Here is an 18,666-nt window from a genome sequence, read left to right as displayed (position 1 = left end):
CTATTTTTCACAGAGTAGTGTCCCACTGCAGGTAAAAGCTCCGGCAATGGGGAAAGTGCCCCTGTCAGAGCCTTTCACTGCAGCATGTAGCTACATGTACCTCACACGTGTAGACGAGGCTAGGTCTGCTGTATTGTCTGCTGTGGTCCAGATTGGTGGAACCAATTCAAGGATCAGGTTACAAGTGCGATGCAACACTTAACTGCTTAGTATCCTGATACTCTGCAGGCAGATTGGGGAAAGAATCGCTTGTGGGAGACACAACTGTGCAAGGATTGTAGTCCTTATTGCAACCTAAGCTTTAGAGTAGTGGCTGCAGAGCTGCTCCATATGCTGCCTTGAGATTGGGGTGGGGGTTTCCATTAACCCCAGACCCTGTTTATTTCTCAGCAAAAAGTTTAAACTCTGACCCCGTTCCTCAAACCACATGCTTAACTTTAACACATGAGTAGGCCTATTGATTTCAATGGGACTTCTCACATGCTTTAAAGCTGAAGCACATACCTAAATGTTTGCAAGAGCAGGTTCTTGGTGGGTGGGTGAATGAATTCCATCTTTGTAAATGTCTGCAGAAATGCGTTCACACAACAGTGTAGCAAATATGCTTTTAACTGCTGTGCCCGGTTTGTAATTTCAGTATTGAACTGGTTGCTTAAAGGGAATAAAAGCGTAACACACTGCAAAGAAGCATCTTAAATAATTCCCATAATTTAACAAATTATCAACTATTTATAAAGTGCAAGTGCAGCCAGAAGTGCAACCTTTTCCAGATGATATGAGCTTTTAATTAACTTAATTAATGAAATTCATATCCCAAACAGTTTATCTTGGGCAAGCAAGACAATTCATCAATTTTATCTTTAAAAAAACCAATTAAATGAATAAGAAAGTATAACTCTAAGCCCATTTCTTATTTATAGAGACTATTCTCACTTGTTACTAATGAGTCTGTTTCCCTACGGATCTTCCTCCACTCAAATATATTCCTCTTGGAGGCCACTTCATAAGACAGGGATCCCCTTGTGCCCTGATCCCTCACCTTCCCTGTGGCAACTAGAGTGGAATGGTTTGGGTTGTTTGATTAGATCCGCTCCCCACTGAGTACCTGGGCTATTTAGTTCCTCTCCCTAGTTGTGGAAGTTTATATTGAACTAGTAATGAGTTTCCCCTCATTCCCTGGTCTTGATTCCTGGCACCACTTGAAGCGCTGACCTAAGAGGGATGCTTTCCTGAGGTGGGGCTTTTGGCTGGGATTCTCAACGCCTAAGGTAGTTAGGTCCCGAATCACATTAAAGTTCCATGGTGAGTTGGGCACCTAACCCCCAGAAGCTCTTGAGGAAAGATCAGCTTTTGTGAGCAGGCCCCCATTATTCAAATCTCTCCAGGTCATTTTGTACTGCAGTGTTTGCTACCCCTTCTGTTTTGATGTTACCTGCAAATTTGAACACAACTGAACTACACCAAATTGTTCACCAGGCAAAAAGACATGAGGCAGCCACACAAATTCAGAGGGTTGTCTGGTTTTAGTTTAATAGGTCAACTAGCCCCTGGGCACTCTGAAAGAGTCCTGGACGGGGCTTTAGCATGGGCTAAATCTGTTAAAATTGAATGTTGGGACAGTTAAAATGAGAAATACAGATAAGCAATGAGCAAGAGGCACCTGTGAAATGGTGTCCCTTGGACACTGAATTCCTGCAGGAGCATGAGGAAAAAGCTTTCGCTTCTTTGGGGCTGCCTGATCTTGTGTACGGGAGTAAGCAGGCACTCTTATGATTGCCCTGAGAACAAGGGGGAAATTGTGCCCCCTAGAGGTATAGGTCCCTTCCCAGCTCAATGGAGCTACACACCTCCCCTTACACTGGGCTTGTGGCAAAGCCACAATTTAGCTGACAATCCATTAATTATTTATCTGTCTGTAATTAGTTTATAAGAAAGAAGATCCTTTTCTGACAAGATTTTTTCTATGAATGCATGATTTATGGATATTAAGAAGTGTTCTTCTAATTGGCCCTTCTAGAGTGCAGAATGTGATGGTGAAGTTAAACAATGTGTTTCTAACAAAAATCGTCAGTTTTCCCCCCATGCCTGTATTAGTGACAGACTGAGTTGGGAGCCTGAGCTGCCGTGCTTGCAAATATCTCCAAACATTTTTCAAATTTCTTTTTTATTAAAGAAACATGTCATGTCACTCACATCCCATAAAAAGGGCCACAAACCGCACACAGGAGAAATAAAATGTAATATCTAAGCCTATGCATAATTTTCAACAGGACTGTGAAGCTAGCCAGAGTCTGCCACTGGGTCAAATGAGTCTGGGGCAGATTTCCAGTCTCCAAGACCACAATTTCCCCAACCTCCCTTCTTGATCCCAGCTAACCCAACCCATCTGTACAGTTCCTGCCTAGACCCCAAAACTTAGTTAGACCTAGTGTTTGCTGCAGTAGGGAGTGGAGTCAACCAGTACTTACTGCCCTGTGTGTGTGAATGCAGAGACAGGTAGGAGGCCACCTATCACATCATCCATATGTCCCTAAGCATTGGAGTGGGAGTAACAGACCTCTCTAGCAGTGCCCCATCTCCAAAAACCTCATACCTGGGAGAGGCCATCTGGCATTACCCCAGAATAGCTTAAGAAGGGAGGCAGCAATGGACACCAAACCCCCATTCATCAATACATCTCTCGTTCTTATGTTATTGCTTTATGCCAAATCTACAGAGTGCCTTGAATGTTTGTTTCATAGTGTCCCGTTCACAGATGATCCAGAATAAAACCACTCACCATAGCTTTGTTATTGCACGTCCCAGAGTAAGAAACAAAGATGAGACGCCCTATAATAGAAATAGCAGTAAGCCTCATGGCACCATATAGATTTGTAATAGCTGTGAGAAGTCTAGGTCTTTCCTATTGAAATCCCTCCATTTTAACTCTGTCTTCGCCCTCCCTGTGGAATCTATTCACAGAATTTATTTTTATAGCCTTTTCCACATTGAGGTTCTCGGAGAAATGTTTATTTCATTCCAAGAGGGATATAAAGTAGATAGAATTTCTTCCTCCCAGCTGCCCCAGTCACAATGCTGTAGTTAAGAGTCTGATCGCATTTCCATTACAAACCTCTGATTTCAAGGATTTATATAATGTCCTGAAAAGACTTGGCATAAAAACATTCACGCCGAAGATATTTATTTATTTATTTATTTATTTAACAAAATCGGTGGTATGCTTTGTTAGTTATCAGAGATGCAAAAAAAGTAGCAGTTGTGGCTTTTCAAATGCATCTTTATTTTGTTCCTAAAAGCCCTAAACCTTATGTGCCAAAAAACACCAATAACCAGAACCTTTTTCTCTTTAGTTCAGTAATCCCTTTCCTATTATAAGCAACAGTGCTGAGATCTCTTGTGTCCCATCCAGCCCCCCCAGCCCATTCCTATTTGTTCCTTGTTTATATTTCCTTTCTTTTTATATTTTTCATCTTTTTCTTCTACTTGTTTACTATAATCAGTGACAGATTAAAAACTGATGGCAACCAAAGGATTAAATCATTGTGGGAAGAAACGCAGCATAACGGTGTATTGTTTTGTTTGCTTCCATGTTGATGGGATGTACTTTAACTAGACAGTAAATTTAGATCATCTAGCAGCTTCAGTGTACTCTAGGCACAGATTATTTAGATGTTAAGATCTTGATGCATATGCTTGCGGATGCAAACATAAGCCTATATAACCTGTCACAATTTAGAGTAAAATTTCCTTCAAGCTATTTATAATTAAGGGCAAGATTCCAAACCTCGCAATGCCCCTGCATGTGCAATTTATGTGAGGTGCTCACTTACTTCCCTGCACTAGTTACCCATGTCATGGGTACTAGCATAGGGAAAGTTTTGCCACTTCACCTCCTGTGGCAATAGACAGGGAGTGGGCAGGCGCAGGTTGGGAGTGGGCAGAGCTTTGGCTCCACCCTCCCTGTTGCGCCAGCCAGGGCTGCTGAGCCAGTTAGGGAAGTAGCCTGCACCAGGTATGCAGCTGGTACATCTTCTCTCCTTGATACAAGGGGCAACCAGACACAGCTCTGAGTCCAATCTGGTTCCTGGTCTGGTCCTGAGGCAGCACAGCTACATGCTGCTCCATAGTCAGGGCTTGGGATAAAGCCAAAATTGAGCCCCAATTCTGGAACAAAGTCAGAGAAGGTGGATAGAAGAAAAGAAGTAAATGGAGGACAAAATAGAAAACAGAAATAATGAGCTGAGCTCTTCCCCGGATATTGAGCGTTCTGTCATTCCCCATCCCTTTTTAGTGACTAGTGAATCCAGTTAGTGGGCCCGAAGGACAAATATCTAATCTCTCCTTAGGCCCAATCCAGTACTTAGTGAGGTCTATGGGAATCTTTCCATTGTATTCAATGGTCTTTCAATTAGGTCCTTCCAAGCTATTCCAAAGGGACTGAGTCAATAATCTTTCAGGAGTGTAAACTTAATGCGCTTAGTAAGTCTACTTAACTCAGCTAGATGTTCTAAGTCCATGACTATGAGATAATGCTGAAAGATCTCAAGGCTGTAAGTCTGGCTTCTTATTGAATAAACAGAGAGAAATTACAGAGACACTCCTGAGAAGGTCTTCAAGAAATAAGAGAGTAGAGAAACCTAGAAATCCAGGCAGTCAAAATGTGACTACAACTATTGCTTATTTGCTAATACAGTTTAAGTTCCTGGTCCTGCAAAGTGCTAGCATCTCTTGTGAGTCAAATAGCATCCTCTACTCCCATTTATTTCAGCTCTTTGCCTCATTCAGAGCAGCACAGATGGTTCTGTGCCTAGAGAATTTTGATAGACACAGATGGAAACAAATCTAAATAAAACCATTTAAAAGAGAGACAATCACAAAAACTGAACTTTCCATAGTTCCACTGAAGGTTACGTCTCCCAGCAGAGAGAACCATCAAATCGATCCAACAATGGTGAATAATCTCAATATCTGAAATAGGGCTGGATGAATATGACCATGAAATGAATTCACATTGACTGTGTTCATGCCCTATTTGAGTTCAGTTTCCATGAATATTTTAATGAAGGAGCAATGGTCTCAAGTTGCAGTGGGGGAGGTCCAGGTTGGATATCAGGAAAAACTATTTCACTAGGAGGGTGGTGAAACACTGGAATGCGTTACCTAGGGAGGTGGTGGAGTCTCCTTCCTTGGAGGTTTTTAAGGCCCGGCTTGACAAAGCCCTGGCTGGGATGATTTAGCTGGGAATTGGTCCTGCTTTGAGCAGGGGGTTGGACTAGATGACCTCTTGAGGTCCCTTCCAACTCTGATATTCTATGATTCTATGAACAAACTTTAATAAACTGAATACCTGTGAGAGGACAATTTTAAGCTCAAATATGCACTAAGGGTCTGTCAAGTATCAGGGGGTAGCCGTGTTAGTCTGTATCTACAAAAACAACAAAGAGTCTGGTGGCACCTTAAAGACTAACAGATTTATTTGGGCATAAGCTTTCGTGAGTAAAAACCTCACTTCTTCGGATGCATCCGAAGAAGTGAGGTTTTTACTCACGAAAGCTTATGCCCAAATAAATCTGTTAGTCTTTAAGGTGCCACCAGACTCTTTGTTGTTTTTTTAAGGGTCTGTCTTCACTCTAGAGTTAATTCAGGATCTTTGGTGTTGTTTTTATCCCTCTTCCCATCTGCCCACAACTTTCCCACCTGAGTTTGGTGGTGCTTTAAACCTGGGCTAGCTGGCCCAGCTGAGATATAGACTAGAATCTGAGTGACACTTTCACTTGGGCTGGTAACTTGACCACTTTGCAGCGAGGATGCAGCAAAATCACTCAAGTGCTGATACTCCTCTTGTGCCTTCCCACAATTCTCCCCAGGTGCCGAGCAATTGACTGGGAAAGAATCAGAGCAGCTCTGCATACCACAACCCAAAGAACCATGGTGCCTCGTACAGGTGAACACAGCACCGGAGAGGGCCCAGTGACTCAGGTAGGGTTTCGCCATTTGGCTGTTCTTGCCAGGCTAGGCTAATCCAGGTGCTGATCACCTGAGTTAATTCTGCAGCGAAGACATACCCTGAGGATACATATACATTCCCCTGTGCAGAAGGCCCTCGCAAGGCATATGCCCTGTTTAAAGCCAACTTAACCTCAAAGTTGAGTTTTAGTGAAACGAAGGGGTGCATAGGCATTGTGCTGGCCCATTGCACTTGGTGAATTTAATCAAAAATCCAATTTTGAATTGCATCAATAACTGACCCTGTTTTTCAAATGACAGATTTTACACTTGACTATAGCATTTGAAATTCTCATTGCTTTTGGTTAGTTATGCAAGTCATACAACACAAAAGAGCAACCATATGACATAACTTGTGTAAGCAACTAACACATTGCACATTTGAAATTTGGAATATTTTCAGTGAATTGTTTTTGGGTGATCACAAACTGCTTGTAAACACAACAAACAGTAAACGAGGGAAGTTAGTTGCTGCGCTTTGCATTATTATTACCTCTGTAAGGTAGGTATGGTAACACATTTGCAGTATTGCATGCCTAAAATAACTAATAATTTCTGCTCAGGTATTTTCTGAACATTTAGGCCTTGATTCGGGAAAGCAGCTCTGTTGTGAAGAGGAACTGGGTAATATATTACAGTCATAGATTGTAAGGCCAGAAGGAACTAATGTCATCAACTAGTTTGTCCTCCTATATAATGCAGGCCATAGGACTTCCCTGTATTAATTTCTGTTAGAAAAACATCTAATATTGATTTTAAAATTGCCAGTGATAAAGAATCCACCACAACCCTTGGTTAATTGTTCCTACGGTTAATTACCTTCACTGTTAAAAATGTGCACCTTATTTCTAGTCTCAGCTTGTGTAGGTTCAACTTGCAGCCATTGGATCTTGTTAAATCTTTTCCTACTAGACTGAAGAGTCCTTGGTTTCCAGATTTTTGTTCCTTTTGTAGGTGCTTTTTAGACTGTGATCAAGTCACCCCTTCACCTTTTCTTTGTTAAATGAGTTTGTGAGTTCTGTAGTGGGATTCCCTGTCTTCCATTGTGGAAGCTAGCAGAATCTAAACAGCACAAGTGTATATGTAGCTAGGCCTGGTAGGTTTATATATAGTGAGTAAATATGGTTATTTAGAATACTGGCATGTTCCTGTGGTTGCCTCATATTCTTAATGTTGTGAAAAGAGCAAAGATGCAAACATTCCTATTTATGAAAGCATTTATAGCACAAGCTTAAAGGTAAGCATGTGCGTAAGTGTTTTCCTAAATAGGGATAGACTTAAGTATGTGCTCATGTGCTTTCCTGAATTGGAGCCCTATGTATAAACAGCCCATTTATTTTCTGGCACAAATTAAACTTGACAATTTAGCCCCAAGTCTTTTCACTCTGTAACAATATAAGGAACACATTGCTTTGTTTGTTCTGCAAAGGGGAGGAAGTTGTTTTTAGCACAGCAGTGACACATGATTAGTTTTCCAAAGGCAACAAGCTGAAATTAACTACATTGGCAAATACTGAAAAGGAAGCTCCAAAAGCTACAGTTTTAGGGAAAGGTATTATTCGGAGTTCTATTTTGGGAGAGATGTTAAAAATCTTTCGGTAGAGAAGCATTATTCTGCCACAATGTGTCCTATATTTTAGAGGGCAATTAGAGCTCAAAGTCAGAACACTCTCATTCTAGTTAATGATGGGGCCAGATCCTCAGCTGCTGTAAATCAATGGAATTCCATGGACATCAGTGCATTGTCATCTAATTACACCAACTGAGTATCTGAATAAGAGCAGCCTTTTTTTAACCACTTGGACAAGGCATAGACCAGGGCTGAAATGTCTCCTGATTCACTAGGCTACCAACTGGAAGTGATAGGTACAACTCAAACAGACAGTTCAGGATTTCCCCCAACTAAAATATGGGTTGGGTTGGGTTTGAGTTATACGTATATAATAATGCATTGAACTCAGTGGAGAGGTTTGTATTGCCACATTGGGATCTGCCTAAGTGTGTGTACAGCTCAAAGAATAGCCTAAACAGCAGTGAATATGTGTAGCTAGACCTGTTGTGTAGTGTATAATTAGTAAGTCTGGTTATTTGGATGTCACTGTGGCCATGTGGTTCCTTGTGTCAAAGAGCAAAAGCCACAACACCTGGTCTTTATGCTGGTCTTGTGCATGGAGTGAATTTCACCTGAGTGCATAAAAATATATAGGAGCAGAATGTAGACTGTTATGACCACATTGTCTCACCTATTTCCTGAAAGGCAGAAGTTATTTCTAAACAAGTAAGCTAAAACAGATACAGTATTCTTTTGTCAGGACAAAGTATAGGACCATTTGCAAGCTATAACCTTTATTCAGCTTTTCCTCTCTAATAACCCTGCATAATAGAACACACACTTGTCAATAAGTTAGACAAGAAATAAAGTATCCCATGTTTGTGTTAACTTGTTCCTCTCCCCAGACAGGAAATAAACTAGTTTTGAAGCCCACTCATTCTATCCTGACCACTTGGAAGTTGGGATAAAACCAAGGATAGTCATGTTGCATCTAAATGGAAAGTTTATTTGAAATATTAATTTCAGAGCTGTCAGACTCTAGATTAATAAATAAATGAGTTATTACATGAATAATTCAGTAGGTCTATGAGTTCCACCAAATTAAAATACATTTCACTCAGTCTTAAAATACTTCTTCAATATGCAAAACAGAGGCTGCAATACACACTGTATAAAATAAAACAATCTTCTTACTCACATGACAAATTGAAATCATTGCAGGAAAAGTGTTGTATGAAAGTAATATATCTTTAATCTATTATACCTGTTTTGCTAGGGCTGAAATTTTCTACTGAGCCTTTTCTTTTACAGCTGGAGTGTTTGGGTCACTCAGTGAAGTGGAACATTTGCACCATGTTCTATTATTAACCGATTATAAATTAACAAAAATAAAATAAGATGCTTGGCTTACATTTATTTATGAAGGTGTGGAGGAAAGGGATTTGATAATCATATGTTACAAACATTGTTCCTTTCCAAAATGCTCAGTCATCTCATTTTGCTCACCCTCGGGTAAGAATGAAGCAAGATCTTATTCATTATACATTTCCCAGGCAGACTAAAGCAAGATGCATTATATTTTATAATATCTTTCAGTAGCACACTTGAATCCCTTCCTATAATCTGTTTTAAATATTATTTCCAGTTGTCTTGCTTGTTACAAATAAATGGACTTGGGAGAGTTTTTTTTTTTTTTTTAATAATTTCAACTGATAATATTGATGCTTATTTTTCAGCATTTTTTCAATTTTTATCAATTTACATTTCACAGTTGCACAAAATTATGGGTTTTAAGCTTTTAAATTTTTATCTATTTAAATTTTCACACTTGCAGGAAACTTGAAGACGATCAGGCAATAATTAATTATTTAATGATAATAGACACTGAGATTAAAAAAATTAAAGCTTTATAGCCATTAAAACACAAATTGTCAATATCACATATCAAAATATACAGAGTACATATAGTAGAACCTCAGAGTTACAAACTGACCAGTCAACCACACACCTCAGTTGGAACTGGAAATACGCAATCAAGCAGCAGCAGAGACAAAACAAAAAAAAGCAAACGCAGAACAGTACTGTATTAAATGTAAACTACTGAAAAAAGCAGCATTTTTCTTCTGCATAGTAAAGTTTCAAAGCTGTATTATGTCAATGTTCAGTTGTAAAGTTTTGAAAGAATAACCATAACGTTTTGTTCAAAGTTATGAACATTTCAGAGTTACAAACAACCTCCATTCCCAAGGTGTTCATAACTCTGAAGCTCCACTGTGTGTTTAAATCAAACTCTCATAAGTTCTCAAGCAGCATTTTTCTTACTTTGCCTATTTTTAAATTGTAATTGTTATTGATAGAGAATTTTTATGGGTTTGTGTGTGTACAGTAAAATCAACATTTACCAATAAAAATCAATTCCTTCTAAGCCTACAGCTAAAGAGGTAGTCATTTAAAGCTATGTAGTCAGCAGAAGACAAGCTTATTGTTGTACAGTGCTAGGTTGAGAGACCTTGAAGGAAAATCCAGAGTGCTACAAGAAAGTGGTATTGGTGATTTTGAAGGTAATATTTTTCCTCCACAGCTGTTGATGAATGTATATCCCAGTATGGTATTGTATGCACTGTAGGAAGTAAATGGATTGTTAGAACCCTTAGGGTCTGATCCTTTCAATATTTGCTACCATCACAAGTCCCACTGAATGGGACCACTCACTGTGGTAAGCAGTATGCCCTGTACTAAGAACTTGGAGTAGTGGGCCTCTAGATAGTAAATGTGATGGAGTCAGTCTGTGACGTACAGCAGGGAGGCACAGAGGATTGATTTGTGGAAGGATTGAATGGGTAATATACTACCTGTATTAATATTTTCTATTGAGTCCCAAGGAGATATAATAAAGTAGAACCCAGCTGCAGGGTGTTTGTTGCAGCATTGTGTCTGCGTTTCTCTTTCTTTCTAATTGCTGTTTTTTGACATGGAGGAGACTTGGGTATCTTTTCCTTTGGAGTAGCACATTGGTGGAGTTTTCCAGCAACTGAGAGAGGTTGCAATGTATGCTGCTAGCTTTGAGGTTCTATTTTGGGTTAGATGGGGGAGGGAGCTGATTGGCCAGAACCTCTTAGGGGTGAAGCTACGGGACTATAAAGCCTGCTCCAGCCCTGAGAATCTGAGCATCCAGTCTGGTGGGAAACTTGCTCCAGTCTGGGAGTTTAGTTACTGCCCAGCGACTACATTAGCTAGGAGTGTAGTATAACTTAAAATCTCAGTATAGCCTGGCAGTCTAGTTCAGTTCAGAAGCTTGCTTTAGCTTTAGGCCGTAACTCTGCTCCTTTGAGCTGATGATTAAGGGTTTCAGGTGGAAACCTTCTCACCCTTGATGAGGGGACTTATCAAGGATGTTTATTTCTTTTGAAGCTTTCTTAATCTTTAAATTCAATTTCGCATGCTTTCCATGGGATCTTACCTTGTCATTTATTTGTCTATATTTTTAATGCACATCTGATCTTTTTTGCTTTTACTCTTTACTGAACTTATGAGTTTCCTCATTCACATGCCATGACCATAGTGTGACACATGCTCTTTAGAGCAGAGAGTGTCTCAATAATCTATGAGAGTGCAGTGCAATGCTGGTGCAGGAGGGATATCGGGCCCATTATTGCTTATTGTGGAAATGATGCAAAAACTTGACATCTGGTTGGCATAAAATCCCTCAACCCTCTCTGTCTGACGTAGATGTACAATCAATATACAATAAAGCCTTAGGATGGCAAGTAAAAATTTCCACAGTTATACAAGGAATAAGTAACTTGCCATTTACAGCACCCCCTATGCCTTTGCATGACCACTACTCTGCCCCTCCTCAGGGGTTGGGGATCCTGGTCTCCACCCTCTCCAACACCTTCCCTCCCCAGAGCAGCTCCAGGGCATGCGTAGGGCTGGTGCAGATAGCTTCCCCACTCAGGAACAAGGGGGACTTGGGAAGCAGATTATGAATCTCCACATCACAGTTTGGTACCTGGTTTATTGCTGGGTCAGAGCAACATTGTGCCCCCTCTCCCTCGGGGCTTATTGCAAAGCTACAACTTAAGCCAAAATAAATAGCTAAGCGCAAACAAGTTAACCTACGTGGATTTTGGAAAGTGGCTGTGGGAGTCAAACAAAGATGCAACATATTTCATGCAGCTACCAAACAAAAGTTTAATGCAACATGGAAGAGAATTTTGTGTAATAGTAAAAAAGTAAATTTAACTTGAGTGATCATTTATATCAAGAGGGAAAAGGACCTGTTATCGAGCACATCCACAGAGATTTTTAGATTGGTTTGGCAAATAATAGACTTCTTGGTAGAGGGCACAATAAACCACTAAAAGACGAAAGCACTGGAATCAAATACCATTGCCACTGAAGCTATTATTCGAGTCAAGTGCATGAAAAGAACTTATCGCTTCCGTGCATGGAAGCAGCAGATTGGATGTTAATTGGAAGGTACTGGAGTGGTGGGTGAAACAAGGTTGGAATTAAGTTTTCAGTGTTTTCTTCTGGTTATTTTCTAAGCAAGCCCTAGCAATTTTACAGGCTATTGAATTGCTGGATATACAAGAGAGTTTAATGGTGTGCTGTAATTTCCCATGTAAATGCTTTTCCTCCAAAGGGGGTCATGTTGGGGAAAAGGATTTGCTTCCCCTGACATTTTTTCTCTAGTATTTAGACTTGAGTTAATGTTTGTCCATTCCAGACATGAATATGATGGGTCAAATTCTCAGTTAGTGCAAACTGGCATAATTCAGTTCAACTCAATGGAGCTTTGCCAATTTACCCCAACTGAGGATCTGTCCCAAGGATGGGATGGGGTAGCACCGATAGCCAACTAGAGTCACATTGAGTCAGAAAACTAAAATCAGAACCCTTTTTAAAAGGGACTGAAAGCCGCCTGTGCAGTGATGTGCTGCTCATGAGATGGAATTTGATGATACATGATTAGTGAAATTACATAGGTCCAACAAACCCACTAGAACCAATCCTCCAAAGAGCAGGGCCGGCTCCAGGCACCAGCCCAGCAAGCAGCTGCTTGGGGTGGCCAACGGAAGGGGCGGCACGTCCGGCTCTTCGGCAGCAATTTGGCGGCGGGTCCCTCACTCCCTCTTGGAGTGAAGGACCAGCCACCAAATTGCCGCCGAAGACTGAAGCGGCAGCGGTAGAGCAGATTGCGACCGCAACTTTTTTTTTTTTTTTTTTTTTTTTTTTGCTGCTTGGGGCGGCAAAAACCGTGGAGCCGGCCCTGCCAAAGAGTGTTCATTTCAAGACTTGGAGTCCAATCCTGTGAGGTGCTGAGTTCCCAACCCGGAGTTATGCTGCTTGGTCTCTGGCAAAATCAACCTTCCACAAATGAAAAATGTCTCTAAAAATATTTTAAAATCCTTTTCTGTGGCAGTAAAGCAACTTGCCGTAAAATGTTATCAAGTGGAAATGTTGGGCCAGATCTTCAGCTAGTGTAAATCAGCATAGCTCTGTTGAAGTCAAAGGGGCTGTGATAACTTACACAAGCTGAGGGTCTGGTCCATCATTTCTAGAACTGGTTAAGCTTAAACGGTAGATCAAATTGCAGGCCAGATGCCACATAGAAACGAGAAAGAGAATCCAATAAAAGACACGTAGGAAGGGCTGAAAGAATTGATCTTCAAGTCAACCATATTGTGCTGCTCATTTTTCAAGACATGGACTAGAAGATGAGGTGTTATGGAGCTTCAGCAAGAACAAATTAAGCCCACAGGCTCTTTTTTTTTTTTTTTTTTTTTACTGAACCAACAGGTCCTGGGGGGTGTTACAGATAGAGCATGCTAAGCTCTTGGGAGGGAGAAAATGCCCTACATCTCAACTTCTAGCCAGTCAGTGAGTGGTGTTAGGGTCTCAAGGGGAGTCATGTGACTTCGCTTTGCCCAGAAGCATAGTGTGTACAGTACTGAGCCTTGAATGAGGGAGAACATTGGATAGCAGAAAAAAGTGGGGACATCTTTGGGGCTCTTGGAGAGACCTGCAGGATGCTGGAATAAAAATGAACATTAAGGGGAAAAAAATCAAATATTGGCAACTACATTGCGTCAGTAAAATGTGTCCATAAATGTGGCTTGCACAAAACCTATGTTTTTTCCTCATAAAAAGCTAAATTCTCTGCTGTTGCAAATGGCCAGAACGTGATCAAAACAATCTTAGCAACTTCTGCTCACAGTATCTTAATGCTTAAAATGTCATTGGATTGTGGCACTGCCAGTAATTTGCTGAATTGTGTTTTGCACTTGAAGCAGGGATCAAACCTCACTGTTATATGAAGAAAGTGTGGGTGCATTTTCCACTGGTATACCTACCAAGGCTTGCGATAACATCCCCATACTTGTGACAAAGAAGCATGTAAGTTGTACTGCAGAATATAAGGCAATGTTTTGTTTGGTATGCAACGTGTGTTTTATTTCTTGATCCATGTGGGCAATGAATCCCAGATGCAAACTGCAGTACAGAACAATAATATAAACAGCTTCAGAAAAGTTATCCAGAGACCTGCAATCATATCAAAATTCTCTGGCAAGGGCTTTAAAAAATGCAGGCAAACTCTTTGCAACAGATATAGATTTCACAAGAATCACCATGAGGCCCCCTCAGCCTAACATTCGTTGCTAAGTTCCCTTAGGATATTTAAGAATGACACAGTGACAGGTTGCTGCCTATCACTTTTTAAATCAGAATCATTATTTCCATGGCAACTGCAAGTGTCTAATGTACCCAAGGCCTTAGGGCAATCCTGAGTATCTGATGGTTATGTAATTTTGTGTCTAGTCACAACTAAATTTCACTTAACAGATAAAATGCTAGAGGTAATTTATGGCCCCTGTTTTTGATTCTTTGATAAATGGCTGACCTTTCCAAGTCATAGATGCATAGTGACTGGATAAGTACCATGGTGCTGAGATGACTTGCGCTCCTTTGAAGTTTACTGTAAGCCCTGATGAAATGCTCTCATTTGTTCTTGTGGCTCTTTTCTCCTTTATAATGGATGTTCTATTTCTACTGGCTTCCGTGCTTGCATCTGCCCTGAAAATTCAATCCCTTGGATAATTCAGAAAGAGATGACAGGCTTTCTTTGTTACCTCTTCAAAAATAAAGATATCTAACTACCTACGCACCAGCTGTACTAGACCCATTTGGTTCCTTCCCCACTTCTAGTGGATTGTCGCAAACAAGATTACTGTCTCCACCACAGCTGTTACTGTTGTCAGAAATTAAGAAGTTAAAACATGCCCAGGTATCTCCACTCAGGTTGTCAAATACACATACCTTCCAGACGTGAGGGAGATTTCAAAAACTCCCAAGATTAGCAAGATTTACCAGTGCACAGAGTAGTTAATAAATTATTATATCTGAGTAAGTTTTGTGCATATCTTTATAGAAAGTGTTACTCTCTCTTTTTTTCAAATTTCCATAAGATGTATGGAAGAGGAAGAGAATGTGCCAACTGACTGTCCTGGGTTCTCAGGGTCCTGGGTTCTCAATTTGGGGATCACAAATGGATTTCAGGGGGCCATGACTAGGACTGAGTGAAATTTTTTGGCCAAAACTATATTTCCTCTTTAAAATGGGTTGACCAAAATGTTTTGTGAATTCATGTCTATTTCAGCAACTTGTTTCAGTTGAAACACAAAAGAAGAAAATGTTGGAAATGTCAGGATGATTCATTTCAACATTATCAAAACAAAATGTTTCAGTTTTTCAGGGTAGATTCACAAGAGGATTTAGCCATCATTCACCAAACAGGTGGTGGTGCTGCCCCCTTATACCCAATAGCTCAGTGGTCGGGGCATTCACATGGGAGACCCAAGTTTTAATTGCTGCTCTGGAGCAGGGATTTAAACCCAGGTCCGTCCCTTTCTAGCTGAGAGTCCTGACCACCAGGTTGTTCTGCTGGCTCCTGCTTGAACCATCCTGTTGAAGCTGTTCTGCTTTGAATAAATAATTAAAAATCAGTTATTGACTCAGCTCTCATCATGACCACCCTCCCTTCCTTTCCAGCTAGACAGGAAAGAGGTCCCACAACTTTTTTCTGGTGTTACACAGTGTCAAGGTGTGGAAAATTTAAGAACTACTGATGCAGGAGAGTTGGTTTGAAAGGTTATCACTAGACACTTACTATAGGCCTCCTGTGTTCTACTTACCTAGTGTTCATTCTTTATAAAGGATGGTGAAAAATTGGAAAGAGTTCAGAAAAGAGCTACAAGAATGATCTAAGGTCTGGAAAACCAGCCTTACAGTGAGCGTCAGTACTTAGAGCTCAGTCTTTTATGTACAAAATGAAATAGATTACTTTAAAATAACATTATTATAGTTGCAAAGTCAAGCACTTAAGAGTTAGGAAATGCACAATTAATGTTGTAGTAGTGCACTGGAAGCCAATGTAGGTTGCAGAACCCTGATATATGCTCTTCTGCTTGTGCCATTGAAGGGATGCATCATTGCATCAGCTGTGACTTCTGCATGTATTTCTTATCTAGGTCAGGGTAGAGAAAGTTGAGGTAAACTAGCCAAGATGATAAGCACGTGACTGAATGTACTTAAATGGAGAGCAGGGGGTGGAAGATGATTCTGATATAGAGGGACTATGCCCTTGCATGAGAGACTGTTGGTGGTGCTTACCAACCCATTCCAAGTGGTTCTCTCTTCTATTACCTTTACTTCAGTCTTCTCAATTTGGTTTAAACCAGATGGGTCTTTATCAGTGCTGTCCTAACTCTCTCAAAGCAGGGGGTTTGACTAGATCACCTCTCGAGGTCCCTTCCAGACCTACATTTCTATTGGACAGTGCTGAATGAGAAGGCTTCATGGAACTGTAAGTTGTCAGCATCATTCACATCTCTGTTCCAGTCTCCCCTTCCTTTTCAGACTCTCTTCCCTTTCCTTAACCCAGGGGTCAGCAGCTTTCAGAAGTGGTGTGCTGAGTCTTCATTTAATCACTCTAATTTAAGGTTTCGTGTGCCAGTAATACATTTTAATGTTTTTAGAAGGTCTCTTTCTATAAGTCTATAATATGTAACTAAACTATTGTTGTATGTAAAGTAAATAAGGTTTTTAAAATGTTTAAGAAGCTTCATTTAAAATTAAATTAAAATGCAGAGGCCCCCTCCTCCCCCGGACTGGTGGCCAGGACCCAGGCAATGTGAGTGCCAATGAAAATCAGCTCGCGTGCCACTTTCGGCACACGTGCCATAGGTTACCTACCCCTGCTAACCCTAAGCCTTCCCTTTGAGGACTAAACCTACCAGTATATCTTATGTATTTTACAGTGATGCAATCCTCTGCTAAACTATCAGGGGAATCCATTCTAAATTCTCATGCAGGGCTCAAGTACCACTCTAAAAGCTGGTGCTTCCTTTCCCATCCCCCTCCCTATCTTGTATCTGCCAAGTACTCTGAGGGTATGTCTACAATGGAGCTGGAGGTGTAACTTCCAGCTCAGATAGACCTGCCTGCTCCAGTGTTTCCTCTAATTTTTCCCACCCATGTGCAGAATGAATTTTGTTACATGCACCAATGTGGAGGTGATGTGTGACACATCACCTCCACATTGGTGCACGTAACAAAATTCAAGTGGTGGGGTGGGGTCTAGGGGTTCGGAGTGTGGGAGGGGCTCAGGGCTGGGGCAGAGGGTTGGGGTGCAGGGGGTGAGGGCTCTGGCTGGGGGTGCGGGCTCTGGGGCAGGGCTGGGAATGAGGAGTTTGGGGTGCAGGCTGCCCGGGGGCTACAGCAGGGAGAGAGGACTCCCCCCAGCAGCACCTGGGCTGGGGCGCGTCTCCCTGCCATGGCAGTTTTGGCGTGGCTGGGCCGGGGAAAAGGCTCCTCTCCCCAGCCCCAGCAGCTCTGGCAGGGCTGGGCCAGGCCAGGGAGGGGCTCCTCTCCCAAGCCGTGGCAGCTGCAGTGGGGCTGGGCCTGGCCGGGGGACCTGCACAGCTGCGCAGCTTCAGGGAACCTAGGCCTGAGCTACCTTTGATGAAGCTAAATGCACTAAAAATAGAAATGCATGGCATAAATATTGGCAGGGCCTGAGTACATGCCTGGGGATTCAGATAGGATCATACTTGGGTGGCTAGCTCAAGATCAGAGCTCAAATTAGTAGGTCTACATGAGCTGGAAATTATACCTCCAGCCCCATTGAAGACATAGCCTGAGAGAACTAACTGCCCAGCTGAGATGGAATGGAAACCATCTGATTACTAATGCTGGGACTTGGAGCTTGCTGTAGTTGGTGCTCAGACGGACATAAGTATTCAGAATATGGGCCTACTCCAGGAACAAGCATTCCTCCCGACACTCGGGAAGATGTCCTGGCAAGTATTCACTTCTTCTGCTAAAAACTTGCTTAGTGCAAATCTACCAGACCTGGAAGAAAAGTGCACTTGGATGGGACTACAGGAAAGTGCTGACTCCATCATAGCAAATCAAAGTTCAAGAGGTATCCGAGTCATCACTTTCTGAAGATGACAGAAGCAGATAAGATCAAAGCCTCGGAGGCTGTTTTCATTCACTGGTATATTGAATCTAACTTTGCTATTGATATCAATGTGGTTAGTGCAGCCTGTCACCACAAAGTTCATTATAAGTCTTTGATTTATTCATAGATTGCAGAAATGTAGGACTGGAAAGGACCTTGATAGGTCCTCTAGTCCAGTCCCCTACAGTGAGGCAACTCTAACTATTATCTAGATCAGTGGTGCACAAACTTTTCTGCTCCACCCCTCCATTACTGCACAGCCAAGGCTTCTTCAGCAGCAGTGCTTGGGCTGAAGGTGGAGCTGGGGGGCAGACCAGAGGATGGGGCAGGATCTGGGGCTAGAGACAGAGCTGGTATGGGGGGAGAAAGGAAAAGAAGGCAGGACTGGGCTGGGGGTAAGGCAGGGGATGAAGTGGAACCAGGTCTGTGAGCGGAGCAGGACTGGGGTGGAGCTGGTCTGGGAGTGGAGTGGGGCTAGTAGTGTGGCACTCCTGCTCCCTGTGAGGGCTGGCCTTGGGCCCTGCCATGCATCCCCCTGCGTGTTCATCCATGCCCTTTCTAAGGGGTGAGTGCCCCTCAG

Source organism: Chrysemys picta, unplaced genomic scaffold (assembly GCF_011386835.1).
Source record: "Chrysemys picta bellii isolate R12L10 unplaced genomic scaffold, ASM1138683v2 scaf2, whole genome shotgun sequence".
Lineage (NCBI taxonomy): Eukaryota > Metazoa > Chordata > Testudines > Emydidae > Chrysemys > Chrysemys picta.
Note: the sequence above shows the minus strand (reverse complement) of the source record.